At 33.6% G+C, this 16,239-nt stretch overlaps 1 long non-coding RNA gene across 1 annotated transcript; it reads left to right on the forward strand.

Moving 5' to 3' along the window:
* On the forward strand, positions 1,520–15,678 carry LOC109328565. Its single transcript, XR_002105453.1, has 4 exons — positions 1,520–1,885; positions 1,994–2,063; positions 14,364–14,369; positions 15,668–15,678. It is a non-coding gene; the product is annotated as an uncharacterized LOC109328565 (long non-coding RNA).

Genomic DNA, 16,239 nt, shown 5'->3' on the forward strand with positions numbered 1-16,239 from the left:
TGCTTGGAATCCAAGATACCAAGACTTTGCTTGCCTATAAAAGGACACATATAGAGAGCTTCAAAATCATCTTCACAACACACAACATCTCTTTCATTTACACATATATTGTGAGTGCATTCTTGGTGAGAATTCTTGTTCCATTTGAGAGAGTATTTGTGAGAAAAAATATTGTCATTTGTCCTCATCATTATAAGAGGATTTCTTGTACTCTTCTTTTTTACATAGTGGAATTTTGCTCTTGATCGCCCGTGGTTTTTTTCCTCTCACACTGAGGGGTTTTTTCACGTTAAATCTTGTGTGTTATTTTCTTTATCCTTTACTTGCTTCTCTTTTGTTCTCAATTGATTCAATCCTGTGCTTCTACATTGTGCTCTATCCTTAACAATTATGATACCATATTAATTTTTATTTCATAATATAATTCAACCCATGTGCATTTTAAATCACTATATCACTATATACCACACCACATTAGAAACAGTATAACATTGCTGTCTTGGTTGCCATACACTGCCTTTTCTAAACAGTAAGGGAACCTTGGAAAGTCGAGGGAATTAAACCACTTAATGTGCACCAGTGAATTGATCAAACATCATCATTATCATCAGCTATCATATCTCCACCATTCATCCCTTCTTTCACTCCCTATATATATGTATAGCTGGCTCTTTAATGTTTCAAAGTAGGTCAAAAAATAACAAAAAAAAACAACTTGAGGGAAGGTGTAAAAATTTAGTTGAAGTCTTAAACTTTTTGGCCTGAGTGATGGCCGTGAGTGTTGGTGGTTAAAGAAAATGAAAAGGGGTCTCAAGGGCAGATAGAAAACGAGAAAGAAAGAAAATAACCCTAATTTATCTCTTGAATGAATAGAAGAGAATGAGTAACTGGGGCTGGTTTGTAATAACAATTAAGAGTAGTTGGGTGAAGAACAATAGTTTGGCATAAAAGGGTAGATATATATATATATATATATATATATATATATATATATATATATATATGAAGTTTTAGATCTGTATTATCAGAATTATGGAAGAGAAGTTCATGTATGTTTATCTGTTTAGAACAATTAATAGTATAATAATGGAAAGATGAGGAACATAGGAGAGAGTTGACAGAAGAGAGTGAGCACATGCTTTGGTGATTGTATGAAGACATACATTTGCGGGTGCGTGCTCACTTTTCTTTCTGTCATCTTCTTATTTTTAATTCCTTTAATTTCCAACTTCTCTTCAATTCAGGGTTCTTTATTCTGCTCACCAAACTTACCTCTTGAGTCTTCTGTTTATAGATGTCTCTTGAGTCACCCAAGAGTTACATTACTTTATTATCATTAAAGGTAATTTAAAATAGAAATATGTTGTTTCAATTTTATCTTGTATCAATAAAAATAAAATATATTAATTTATAATTTTAAATTTTTATTAATATTATTGTTTTTGTTTTATTATTTTGAGAGTATAAAAGACATGATCTGAGACTACAAATATGAGTTATATAAGTTTGTTGCTTAATTAAAGCTTTGACATGACACATTGAGCAGTATGAACAATCCTTCGTTATGTGTGTAATTGACAAATGGATGAAGAAAGAACTTACAAGTGGTTTGTAATTTCAACGTTCAAAGTGTTGCAGTTTCGGTGGAAAGCGTGCACTGACAAACCCTATCTTTTTACAGTGCCACTGCTATAGAATCTAGCTAGGTGTTTCTGGTTTCTTCTACTATCTATTTCTTCTAACATAATTAATATTTTCATATATCTATATTTTTAAATATGTCACATATAATATTATTATACTATTGTTATCATTGTATACTTGTGATGGATCTTCAACTTGGTACTCTCCTTCCTGGAGGAACAATTATACTGAAATCTTGAAGGTACGCTTTGTTGCTGTTCATTTTTTAACAGAAAACTGTCTTTTGGATTCAGTTATATTTATTCATGTCAATTATTGACATTATTATAATCTTATAATTGTGTTGTAGATTCAAATTGGTACTCTCCTTCATGAAGAACAGAAAACCCAACTAAACAGAAATCTTGAAGGTACCCTTTGTTGCTTTTCATTTTTTTTAACAGAAAACTGTTTGTTGGGTTCAGTTTCATCTATATATATATATATATATATAATATACTAAATAATGATGTTATTTCTTCTTTCCTTTCTCTCTTTATTATCCACCATTAGAGAGATGTTTAACCCTAGGTCTACAGACTCTTTTCTTCATTCTGGCTCAGATTTAGGTCTTGACCCTTTTTCCATCTTTGATTAGAAATTTTTTATGGATTTCTACTTTAATTTTAAGGTGAATTGATGGGTCAGAATCAGATGAAACGAACATAAATCACACAATTGGGAAATTGCATCAAGGCATGATTAGGAAAGATTATCTATTTATTTATTTGTTTATTGGGTTTTTCTTCTCCGGATGGTATGTATTTGTGTACTACTGTAATTAATGGAATTCATGTAGTGACCTTCCTTATTTAAAGTTTTTATAATCTGCAGACCTAAAATTGTTTATTTTATCTCCTTTTAGTTTATCAGTTGATTAAATATTTCCTTTTCTCTGACCTCCAATATTTTACATTTATGAGTATTAAGTAAATTAGCAACCTCTTCAAAATCTTCACATATGATGTTGGTTGGCTTTATGAGTATTGGAAATTGAGAGAAACAAGTGGTGATAGTTTTTTCATTTTCTTGAAATTGAAGGATGGATTGATTGTTAATAAAATAGATGAATGATTTTATTTATTGTTGGAAACAGTTTGGTGGGATGAAGGGTAAGGGAAATGTCTTAAATTGTGGTTACCACAATTTCAGGAAAATGAGATGGCAATTACAGTCCAAATATATGTATGCATTCATCTGTTAACCCATTTAGGATGCTTACCCATATTGGATTTGGTATCTATTAGGCTTGATAATGTGCAGCTATTCCAGGAGAGAGGCATCAAACTATCTACGGAAGAAATTCGAGCATTCGAGCATTCGAGCATCGTATCATCATTCATGTATCAATTTTTAAATGGTATCAAGTTTAGCTTAATCTGTTTATGCATTTCATGAATACTGCTGCATGTTCAATTTACCTATTCATATGATTTACTCTCATTTTTTGGGTTTCTTTATGTCTTCTCTACACATACATGAACTTTCAAAGGCAAGATTGTACTATGTCTTTAAATAGTCTCACATCAACTTTCTATCTAATGCATCATTATTAATCATAGTTCTAGCATAGCCTCAAATATCACCACAATGTTTAAATTAGTTTACTTCCATCCATACACTCTATCTTGCTTGTACTAAAACTGAAGTCATATAGTTCCGAAGTTTGCCTTCGTATCTTTAACTTACTATTTACTCTCTCTAGACTTTATAGTAGGGACAATCACTTGCAATGTTTTAAATTGTGGTCGCGTAGCATTTACTGCAATTATATAAAATTGCGGGAAAATAAGGCCTTGTTAAGACTCATAAAACCACAATATTGTGGTTGCAATTGCGAGTGTAGATTGCAATTTAGAAAACTTATCCTTCTAAAAGAAGATTCTTTTACCTTAGACTTGACAAAATTTTGGTCTTCCATTATAGTGTTTAGCATGTAAGAGTGCAATAAAATCATGTCACTCATTAAATATCATTTTCTCTCTTATTCTATAACCAAGAGTGAACCCTCTTTACTTATAATGGAATCACTTGGCCCAAGTATCTTGTGTTCTTTTCATACATTTAGCAAGCCCATAAATAGTTCTTCTACATGTTTGATACCTAAGGATTGGTATAGCTTGTCAAATGCTCTCTCTTGTTTTCCTGATCGCCTATTTGCTATCTTTGTTAGCTAATTATTTCATCTTCAATTTTAAGTCATTTTACACATTTGAGTTTTCTTACCGACAAATATATAATTTATTAAATTAAAACATACTAGATGTACAAAAAGTTACTTGGAAAATAGTTAAATAAAATCCCAGAAGTGTAGCCAGTTGCTAGTCTAAGAATAGTCTGACGTTAAACATTCACATGGATTATAGTCCTATTTAGAGTAAGACAATACACATTTTTCGCTTTTCCTTGAATCTATAACCATGATATAACCTTCGCAGTCTCCACAATTTGCTAGATAGTCACCTTCATAAAGTTGGAAATGAACTCATTCCTTGTAAACTAGATTGGCTAGGTTGTTGATAACCAGATGATGCTCCATAATTTCCACCAATTTTTGTTGATTGGTAGGCCCATTTAAATTATGAAATGAATTCTTGTATTTTGGGGGAGAGCAATTTCAAAATTAAGCCAATTATATATCTTTTGCCAAAGTAGATATGTGAACTTGCATGATGAGAATATGTGTTGAGAAGTTTTTAGTTCCTCATTGCAAAGCTTATAGGTAGCCCCTCCTTGTAAGTGTGTAATTCCTCTCCTTAGAAAAGCTTCCATTGATGGTAATCTGTGTTGGAATAGTTTCTATGTAAGTGCAGTGACCTTCAATAGGGCTTTAGACTCACACAAGAGTTTGAAACTAATGTGTTCATGCTCTTGATTGTTCACCTATCTAAGATGAAATTTGTCTGCAGATTTGCCAGAACATGGACTAGATTGCTCATGGAGCTATTCCCAACGATCTTCCATGTCTCCTCATGGTAACTTGTTGTTAAACTTTCGTAAGATTACCAACTAGTTCAAATTACAAACAAAAGGATGTCTCCTCCAAGTAAATGACCACATTCAAACTCCATCTGGCCAACTTCCTAATTCACATATGTGTGTCCCTACTCACACTTCAGCTGTAAAGCCTATTGTACATGACCTCAATCTTTTCAGAGTCTAACCACTTATCATGTTAGAATCTAGTGTTATTCTCGTCACCCACTCCCTCTTGTTATTGCCCCGAAACTAACTCATATCCTCGAGGTTCTTGAATCTAATTTACACAAGTCTCTAATCTGTAATGATCTTTTCTTCAAACATTATTTTAGAATAGAAAAACAACGCTTAAAATTGTTATTCAACAGTGCTTTTGGGAGTTGTCTATGTGAACGCAATAGAATATAGTGTTAGATTCAATTGCCCTTTTAAAGCGTAGTAGAAAATAGATATTTAACAACACTCATTGAAGTAAAAACTGTTAAATCTCCACTTTCTAAATAAGACATTTCTCTTACACATTCTATCAAACATATTACAAGCTAGCTCAATTCCACCACTTTTACAAAAGATTTGACAATAGAAACATCATTCTGAAAAACCTATTTATATACCATTGTTTGTCTTTCTTAGTTCAAATCCATTAACTCATAAGATTATATGCACTAATAAAAGACACGATGGTGGTGAAGATGTAAACGACTAATTCATGAATTTCTTATCTCCCTTATCTAAAGAAATAAAATGATTTCTTGTCAACGACAAAAAAACATAGTTTAGATTGAATATAATAAGAATCAAATCAAATATTACAAAGAAAATAAGGATTAAAAAATTATAACCAAATACAAGAAATACTTACAGAACTTGCAAGTTTGGAAAACGACTCGACCTACTTCAACCTTGACAAATTTCTATATTGTAAAATAATAAGCATTTAACATAGACGTAAATGCAAACAACAAGAGTGAATCAAAAAGTAATAAATGAGTTAAAATAAGACAATGATTCATCTTATGTTTGAAGAGAGAAACCAAAAACTAATAATTTGCTTGAAGAGAGAAACTAAAAACAAAAGATAAAAAAGTAACTCATGGAGAAGAAGAATAAGAAGAATAGTGTGTATGAGGTTTTGTTTTTAAATCTGTAAAGATTCTCACCCAGCTAAACAAACGTTTGAATGTATGACTTTTAACAGTACTCACGAAAGCAAATAATGTTGAATGTTTGACTTTTAACAGCGCTCATTAAAACAAGAGTTGTTGAATGTACGAATGTATGACTTTTAAAAGTGCTTATTGAAATAAGCGCGGTTAAATATGTGACTTTTAATAACGCTCATTAAAATAAGCACTGTTAAATGTGTGAATAACTTTTAACGGTGCTTATTGAAGCAAATGTTGTTGAATGTGTGACTTTAGACAACGCTCATTGAAACAATTATTGTTAAATGTGTGAATGTATGACTTTTAACAACGAAGTAAGCGTTGTTAAATGTGTGAGAAACAACAATGCTCGCTCCACTAAGCGCTGTTAAATCTGACTCATGCATTTCGCAACGTTCATTGGAGCAAATATTGTTAAATGTATATTTACCTATCACATTTAACAACGCTTACTTCATCGGGTGTTGTTGATTACCTTCCAATTTATATTTAACAACGTTCAACACACGAGCATTGTTAAATAGACGTTCAACACACGAGCATTGTTGCTTACTTCATCGAGTGTTATTGGTGTAACCTGTGTCTCCCATGTTTTGACTCCAAAATCCTACACCAAAGGCTATCTCTCTCGTTTAATTTTTGCTACTTCCATTTTCCAAGAAGAGCTACATTAAAAAGTCTTATGTCATTTATTCTTAAGCCATCCTCAAATACTGCTTTATAAACATTGCTTTACATACATTCGCCCATTTAACCCAATTTATTTTCCGGACACTCTAAGTGTTGAAGTGGAAGATCCATGGAGAAAATATAATAGAGAAAATGACACCGATAATTTAATGTGATTCAACAATTTGTTTCTGTCCACGGCTGAAGAGCAACAAAATTATTCCACTATGATAAAAAGAATTATAAGTGTTTCACTAACTTTTCAACACTCAAATACATCCAATTTTACTCTCGCTCAAGTATTTCTCACAATATTCAAATAAGAGAACAAGAAGAGACAATATGTACTACACTAAGTATTTGGTGTATCTTACAATATTGGTTTCACCATAATCACTTCTTTCTACTTGGCTAGAAATTCTCTTTTCTTTAAAATGATCTTTAGTCACTTCTTTTTTTTTAACTCCAGAAAGTTTTTTCATCATCTTTTTTCTTTTAGCCAATATTCAATAAATATTCACCTTGGCTAAAAGACTATCATAGTTATTCTCCTGTTATTCTTCTTCATGCCCACTAGAGATTTTTAATATTAATTAAGTTTATACAATGTCTGAACTTGGTAGTTGGAACAGGCTTCGTCATCATGTCCGCTAGATTATCTACAGTGGATATTTTTCCACTCTAACAACTTCTTTTTCCACTCTGTCTTTGATAAAGTACATCCGAACATCAATAGGCTTAGTTCTTTTATGATACATTCGATTCTTTGTCAGGTGTATAGCACTTTGACTATTATAATAAATGGTTGTTTCTTGGAGTTGTATACTCAACTCTTCAATTAGACCTTTCTTCCAAATGGCTTCCTTTACAACTTCTGTTACTGCGATGTACTTTGCTTCAGTTGCAGACAAAATAACAATTGATTGTAGTGTTGTTTTCTAACTAATAGTACAACCACACAGTGTAAAGACATATAAGTAAGCGATCTTCGCTTATCTAGATCTCCCACATAATCCGAGTCAATATATCTAGTGATATTATTTCCAACATCTTTGATTTTATCATACAAAAGCTCTATATTTGTGGTACCTTTCAAGTAGTGCATAATCCATTTCACAGTCTTCTAGTGTATTTTACCAAGATTTGCCACACATCTGCTTACCATACTTACTGCATGTGCAATATCTGGTCTAGTGCACACCATGACATGCATGAGACTGCCAACGACACTAGCATAAGGTACATTTGACATCTTTTCTTTTTCATTCTCAGTTTGTGGATACAAGACCATTGAAAGTTTGAAATGAGTCGTCAATGGTTTAGTGACTGGTTTAGCATTTTGCATGCCAAAACGTTCCAACACTTTGTCAATGTACTTCTTTTGTGACAGAAAGTTTTCCCTCTTTTCAACCCCTCTGAATCTCCATTCCCAGAATTTTCTTTTCAGCTCTTAAGTCCTTCATTTCAAACTCTGAGCTCAATTGCGCTTTCAAGTTTCTTATTTCTAACATGCGAACTTCAAATCCTTCACATTGTTGCATGGTCTGTTCGTCCAACTCACTATGTAAGAATGTCGTTTTGATATCTAGTTGCTCAAGTTCTAGATCAAATTGAGCTACAACGGCAAATAGGATGCAAATTGAGCTATGTTTTACCACAAGGGAGAAAATTTCATTGATGTCTTCTATTTATGTAAAACCTCCGGCCACTACTCGCGCCTTGAATCTTGCATTTTTAACCCTATGGATTCCTTCCTTCTTTTTGAAGACATATTTGCATCAACAATCTTTTGAGTCTTCAGCCGCTTCACAAGAACCCAAGTATAATTCTTATGAAGAGACTCAATTTCATCTGTCCTGACAAAATTCTATTTGGAAGCTTCTTTGTTGTTGATAGCTTCTTCATGTGACTGGTTCACAATTTTTGATATCATCAGCAACATTTAGAGCGATTGACACCAGATCAGCATAGCCATACTTTTCTGGAAGTTTATATGTCTCCTTTGTTTGTCCCTTGTCAACTGATAATATTGTAATTGAGAGAAATCAGTATCAGTACATGCATCACAAAGTTCATCTACTTGATTAAGTGTTTTTCTTCTTTTGTTGGCTCCACCTTAAACTCCACATTCTCTAAGATATTGATTTTCATTTTCACTTGATGACTCTATATGAGGCTTTAACATTCAGCTTCATTGAAAGTAACATCTCTGCTAATAATACGCTTTCTTTTCTCTGGTTACCATAACTTATATCATTTCACACCATCATGATATCCAAGAAAATGCATTTCAATGTTCTTGCATCAAGTTTTCTTTCTTTGTTATAAGCATACGCATGACAACCAAATATCATCAAATTTTGTAATTAGCCGGAATACCCGACCAAATCTCTTTCTGGAGTTTTGAAACCAATGGTTGTTGATGGACATCTGTTGATCAAGTAACAAGCTGTATTAACATCTTCCGCCCAAAATTCTTTTGGCAATCCAACATTTGACAACATAAATCTTGTTCTTTCAAGTAAGACTCTATTCATTCATTACGCAAGTCCATTTTGTTGTAGAGTGTATCGCATGAATTAAGGTATGACAATATCGTGATGTTTGCAAAAATTTCTGAATTCTCTACTGCAGAATTCTAGATCATTGTCAGTTCTCAATCTCTTGATCTTTCTTCCGGTTTGCTTTTCGATCAAGTTTTTTCACTGTTTGAACTTGATGAATGCTTCACTTTTGTGTTTCAAAATGAAGATCACACCTTCCTTGAATAGTCATCAATGAATGTTAACATGTATTTGCTACCACCATGAGAAGGTACTTGGGAAGGATCCCACAAGTCAGAATGTACATAATCCAACGTGTCTTTTGTTCGATGACTGTAACATTGAATTTTATCCGACACTGCTTTCCGAAAACACAGTGTTCACAAAAGTTCACCTTCCCGTTTTGTTGATCGCATAGTAATCTTTGTTTGGCCAACTCTGCTAGACCTCTGTTACTAACATGACCCATTCTCAGATGCCATAGTTTGGTGATATCATAATCACATGTTGAGAAAACAATATCAACACCCGTGATTGTGTTTCCTTGTAACATCTCTTTCTTTCCTTTCATTATAATCATAGCGTCTTTAGATATTTTTCTAGTCCACCTTCACCTTTGTAACTATAATCTTTTGAATCTAGTGTTCCCAAGGATATCAGATTTTTCTTTAAGTCTAGAACATGTGTTACATCTGTCTAAGGGTGGAAACAGGTCATGCCGCCTACCAGGGGCCTATTACCTGGCCTATAACAGGTCAGTCCAGGCCAGACTTTCTTCGTAAACAGGCCAGGCACAGGCTTTTTAAAAAGCCTATTTAGTTAAATAGGTCAGGCTGTAGGCCATCCAAAAGGCCTATTAAGCCTAACAAGCCGGCCTATTTAATTATATTATGTAATATGTTCATATTATACAATTTTAATATAAGTAATATTATTATACATATGTAATATTAATATAAAAAATATAATTTAATTGTTAGGGTTAGAAGAGTCTAATTAAAAGTAGGAATATTAACCTATCTAAATGTAGATATGATGACCTATTTCAAGATGATAAAGTAAAACAGGCTTTTAAACAGGCTAACAGGCCAGACCAGGCTTTTAAACAGGCCAGGCCTAGGCTTTGAAATTTTTTTTAAACAGGCTAATAGGCCAGGCCCAGGCTCCTACATACTATATAGGCTGGGCCTGTTTAAGGCAAAGCCTGGCCTGGCCTGGCCTGTTTCCACCCTTACATTTGTCAACGTTCTTACAATTCTGTTAAACATCTTCATTCTAATGTGTCGATGTCATGACCTTGCATGGAACAGTATTTTTCAGAAGGACCTTGCCCCTATCTAAGAGTTGGTAAGTGGAAAACCAATCCTTAATGAGACACATATGATATGAGCATGCAAAATCAAATATCCATTCATCTTTTGAGTCGTGCTCTAAGCCTATTAGTGCATCTACACTATCATAGCTATTTGCTACAACTACATCTCTATATTCATAAATCTTTTCCTTGACTTTGCACTCTGTGCAATTCTTTCTTATATGTCCCTCCTTGTGACAGTGAAAGCATTTATACTTTCCAGGTTTTGCTTTAGACTTGAACCTAAATTTCCCTATTTGACCAAATTAATTTCGCCTCTCAGTTCTTCTCTAGCAAAAAGACTAGCCTTTAGATTTTGAATCTGATGTTTTCTTTAGTTCTTTCGAGTGCAACACTGCTTTATTTCGTCCAAGGCCAGATCTTCTCAACCTTAGGAAGTGCCGTAAGAACTTGAAAGAGAACATAGTAGAGATTTGTTTGGTTTTCATCTTCAATTTTAACCTCGATATTCTTTAGATCAAGAATAATTTTGTTAAATTCATCCAGATGATATCTCATGGGCTTTCCTTCATGCATTTGAAGTGTATATATTTTTTTCTTCAAATACAGTTTGTTGGTGAGTGATTTCGTCATGTTCAGGCTTTCAACTTCAACCATAATGAAGCAACTGTAGTTTCATCTTACACTTCTTGCAAAACTTCATCTCCTAAGTACAACAAAATTGCACTATATGTTTTTCTAAGGTTTCATCATTCTCGTCATCGGTCAGACTCTATGGTAGCTTGTTTATACCTTCCAAGGCTTTGCCCAAGCCTTGATGAATTAGCAGAGCTTTCATCTTCAATCGCCAGATGTTGAAACCATTTTCTCCATTAAATTTCTCCAAATCAAGTTTAGCACTCGCCATGATGACAGTATACCGGAATAATATCATAGTTCGTGAACATACATCGGGAAAGTTCCTAGGAAAGAGAGGTGGATCTTAACAGACACGTTTAAATACCAAGTCTTTCTTAAGACAACTTTTCTAGTCATGAACTTTCACACTATTATACTTCTCCGGTAACAAGAACAATTGTTTTGTCGTGCGTAAGATCAGACAATATTGCGAACACAGAGCATACTAAGAGCTCTACGAGCTCTGATACCATTTTGTTGCAGTGGAAGACCCATGGAGAAAATATAATAGACAAAATGATACCGATAATTGTGGTTTGATAATTTGTCTACGTCCACGGTTGAAGAGCAACAAAAATATTCCACTATGATAAAAAGAATTATTAGTGTTTCACTCACTTCCCAAAATTCAAGTACACCGAATTTCACTCTCACTCAAATATCTCTCACAATATTAGAACAAGAGAACAAGAAGAGAGAATATGGATTAAACTAAGTATTTAGTGTATCTTACAATAGCTTGGAGCACTCCTATTTTATGGCTAAAGCTCTTGAAGATTATGGGGCCAAATGAAAAGAATATTAATGTTGGATTCACCATAGCCACTTCGTTTTACTTGGCTAGAAATTCTTCCTTTGTTATTAATCACGCGCTATAGCAGTGCGATAGCAGCGTTGCGGAGGTTGCCGGCCCCTCCCCGCGACAAAACAGTGGATAGCGGTGCGGTTTACTGTAGCGGTTGTTGCAGCTGCCACTCATGGGCTTTCCTTCATGCATTTGAAGTGTATATATTTTTTTCTTCAAATACAGTTTGTTGGTGAGTGATTTCGTCATGTTCAGGCTTTCAACTTCAACCATAATGAAGCAACTGTAGTTTCATCTTACACTTCTTGCAAAACTTCATCTCCTAAGTACAACAAAATTGCACTATATGTTTTTCTAAGGTTTCATCATTCTCGTCATCGGTCAGACTCTATGGTAGCTTGTTTATACCTTCCAAGGCTTTGCCCAAGCCTTGATGAATTAGCAGAGCTTTCATCTTCAATCGCCAGATGTTGAAACCATTTTCTCCATTAAATTTCTCCAAATCAAGTTTAGCACTCGCCATGATGACAGTATACCGGAATAATATCATAGTTCGTGAACATACATCGGGAAAGTTCCTAGGAAAGAGAGGTGGATCTTAACAGACACGTTTAAATACCAAGTCTTTCTTAAGACAACTTTTCTAGTCATGAACTTTCACACTATTATACTTCTCCGGTAACAAGAACAATTGTTTTGTCGTGCGTAAGATCAGACAATATTGCGAACACAGAGCATACTAAGAGCTCTACGAGCTCTGATACCATTTTGTTGCAGTGGAAGACCCATGGAGAAAATATAATAGACAAAATGATACCGATAATTGTGGTTTGATAATTTGTCTACGTCCACGGTTGAAGAGCAACAAAAATATTCCACTATGATAAAAAGAATTATTAGTGTTTCACTCACTTCCCAAAATTCAAGTACACCGAATTTCACTCTCACTCAAATATCTCTCACAATATTAGAACAAGAGAACAAGAAGAGAGAATATGGATTAAACTAAGTATTTAGTGTATCTTACAATAGCTTGGAGCACTCCTATTTTATGGCTAAAGCTCTTGAAGATTATGGGGCCAAATGAAAAGAATATTAATGTTGGATTCACCATAGCCACTTCGTTTTACTTGGCTAGAAATTCTTCCTTTGTTATTAATCACGCGCTATAGCAGTGCGATAGCAGCGTTGCGGAGGTTGCCGGCCCCTCCCCGCGACAAAACAGTGGATAGCGGTGCGGTTTACTGTAGCGGTTGTTGCAGCTGCCATTGCGTTCTGAAATGCCTCCATTTCGCAGGGTAGAAGGCGCAAGAGGTTGAAGATGAGTTAAAGGCTGAAATCCTAATTATTTTAGTGGAAAAAGTCATTTTTACCCTTACTTTTTTACCGTTAGTCTTCTGATTTAAAAAAAAAACCTTTCCACTTCTCTCTCATTTAATTCATTTCTCTTTCTTCTCATTTAATTTAATTCTCCTCTATTTTCTCCCCCCATATTTAATTTCTTCCACTCCTTAAAACTAAAACTTCCATTTTTTTTCATCTCTTACATTCTGAATTCCCTTATTTTTCTAAAGATCCTAACAATAAAAAAAGTGTTACTTGTAATTTTTGTGTATTTATATGTATAGGCCATGTAATAAATTACTTTGATATATTTTTTTAGTTGTAGCGGCTATCCCGCTACCGCTATCCCGCTATAGTGTTTTTAGGGTTGTCCGCTACGCTCCCCTATCCGCAAAGGACTACCTAGCCCCAAAGGCAAACAAAGAAGACAACATTAATTTTGCTTGCACAAACTAGATTCTTAATCACGAAATGTCTCTTTTGCTCAGTTCTTAATATTTTCAATCATGTTTGCTCCACTTATAAATCATTATATTTAAAGAGTTTTAAGTCATTAATCAGAGTTTATCAATTGTTTCATATTTACTTGAGCATACTTTTGGTTCACATCTGTTAGACTTTCTGCAGTTGCCATATTCTTACTTATTTGATTTAACTTTGGATAACTGTTTTCTGTTTTGAGTTCTGTCACATGCATATGTTCTATGTTTTCAAACAGTTGGCACAAGTGATTTTGTATTTTCTAAGTTTTCAAACAGTTGGGACAAGTGGTTTTATATGTTCTATGTTTTCAAACAGTTGGGACAAGTGGTTTTATATGTTCTATGTTTTCAAACAGTTGGGACAAGTGGTTTTATATGTTCTATGTTTTCAAACAGTTGGGACAAGTGGTTTTATATGTTCTATGTTTTCAATCAGTTGGGACAAGTTGTTTTTGTAGAGGCTCTATACTGTTCTATATTTCTTGAAAACATATGATTTTAGAAGGAAATATGTCTGGATGAGGACACTTAGACACTGAATTAATAAATCATTTCATGGTACCTTCAAATTGATATTTCATTAGTTCCATTTGGTCATTTATGTTTTAGATCAATATTAAAAAAATTTGCTGCCTTTTGTTAGTCCATAAAAGATCTTAAATTTGTTGCAGCTTAATTTTGATGAAGTGGTCGATGTAGAAAAAAGTTTAACATTTGTGTCCATTCTTTTTATTATCAATAAACAAAGTGGAATTTTACATTCCACAGAAGTCTAAAGGCACGTGAACAAGAATTAAGACAACCCAAAGGGTTTAACACTCATTCTACATAAGAATAATTAAAAGTTGCGCATCTTGCTTTTAGAAAGTTCCAAAAATTTAAGTAAATTAACTCCATTGCTTCCTTTATTTTAAAACTTTTATTCTAAAAATTAATCACTATGTCAAAATTGTCTTTTCACAACCCACATTCAACAATGTCATTGTGTTAAATGATAGGCGGAGTTTAAGGAAACTACGACACTCAATAAAGCAGATATTGTTGTATCTATACAGTCAATAACGTTCAATGAAACAGGGGTTGTTGATTTTCTGACATACATGTTTAATAACGCTCAGTAAAGTGAGCGTTGTGTTAAGGTTCCATCTCAAAATCAATTGACAATAAGAGGAGTAGCGCAACCGGTATTTAAACCATTCCTAAGATAATGAGGTAGGCGATATTGGACTTACTTTCCAACATGCCCCCTCCATATAAGTTTGCCGGACCAGGCGAAGGGTTACCTTTGACCCATAACTAAAGGGCATGTTTTTGGCCCATGACAACCGAAAATAAGTTGGGTTCAGGCTATGTTACCATGTCAAGGTTCTATCTCAAAATCAATTGGCAATGAGAGGAGTAGCCAAATAGGTATTTAAACAATTCCCGAGATAATGAGACAGACGATGTGAGACTTACTTTCTAACACGCTGTTAATTTTCACTTATTCAACAACTCTTTTTGTAGTGAGTGTTGTTAAATCACGTGATTTGAATATTGGCGTTTTGTATAGCTAACAATAAAATCGATGCATTCGAATATGTTATTAATTCTATTATATATTAATTCCAAATTGGTATATTTTATTATTAATTATTTTGATATAAATATTGAAATGAAAGTAAAAAAATTTATATATGAATGTTGTTTTTGTATTCTATTATTTAAACTATTAAAGATTTTAATTTGTATATATCAAATATTCTAAGAATGTTCTAATTGAATTATTATAACAGTATTCTAATCAAAATATTTTATTAATATTTTGCACATATAATTTGTATCCTAACCAACCATGCTTTCTAAAGTGTTGTTGGTTCACCACTTATTATAGTGCTTTAAAAGTGCTTTTAAATTTAGTGTTACATTCTACTGCATTCACATTGACATTGCTCGAAAACGTTTTCTTTTTATTGGCAAAAGAAAAAGTTTATTACAAAAAATAAGAGATAGAAGAGAGAGAGAAAAGAAATCTAAACAAAAATAGTTATAATGCAATATTTAGACAAGCTCGGGAGTTAGCAATCCACTAGGAATAGAGAATTGAGTTTTTTCCTTACTAGCCGTTGATCGAAAGCCAAGATTTCACCCTAGTTGATTCCATAATATGGTGTAAAGATCACTTAATTGAGTTACAGATAAGGTCAGTCTTAGCCAATCAAATTTCCCAAATTGTAGCTAACCAAATGACACTCCAAACTTTCCAATACTTATTGTTTTTCACCATGCCCATGTGAGTAGTAAAGTGGTGGAATGAAGCAAGAGGAAAAACAACACTGATGTCCAACCATTTATAGATAAGTTGCCAGACTGAGTATGTAAGGTTGCATGTAGAGAAGAAGTGACGAGAGGATTCAAGATGCTCGTTGCAAAAGGTGCATAAAGTTCCTCCATCACGATTTACAGAAATCCCCCACCGAAGTAGTGTTTTTATAGTTGAAAGTCTGTCCTGAAAAAGTCTCCAAGCAAAAGTAGTTACCTTCAAATGAGCTTTGGATTTCCAAAGGAGGTGAAGGTGATGGTTGTTGAGAATTTG

Source organism: Lupinus angustifolius, chromosome LG15 (genome assembly GCF_001865875.1).
Source record: "Lupinus angustifolius cultivar Tanjil chromosome LG15, LupAngTanjil_v1.0, whole genome shotgun sequence".
NCBI lineage: Eukaryota > Viridiplantae > Streptophyta > Magnoliopsida > Fabales > Fabaceae > Lupinus > Lupinus angustifolius.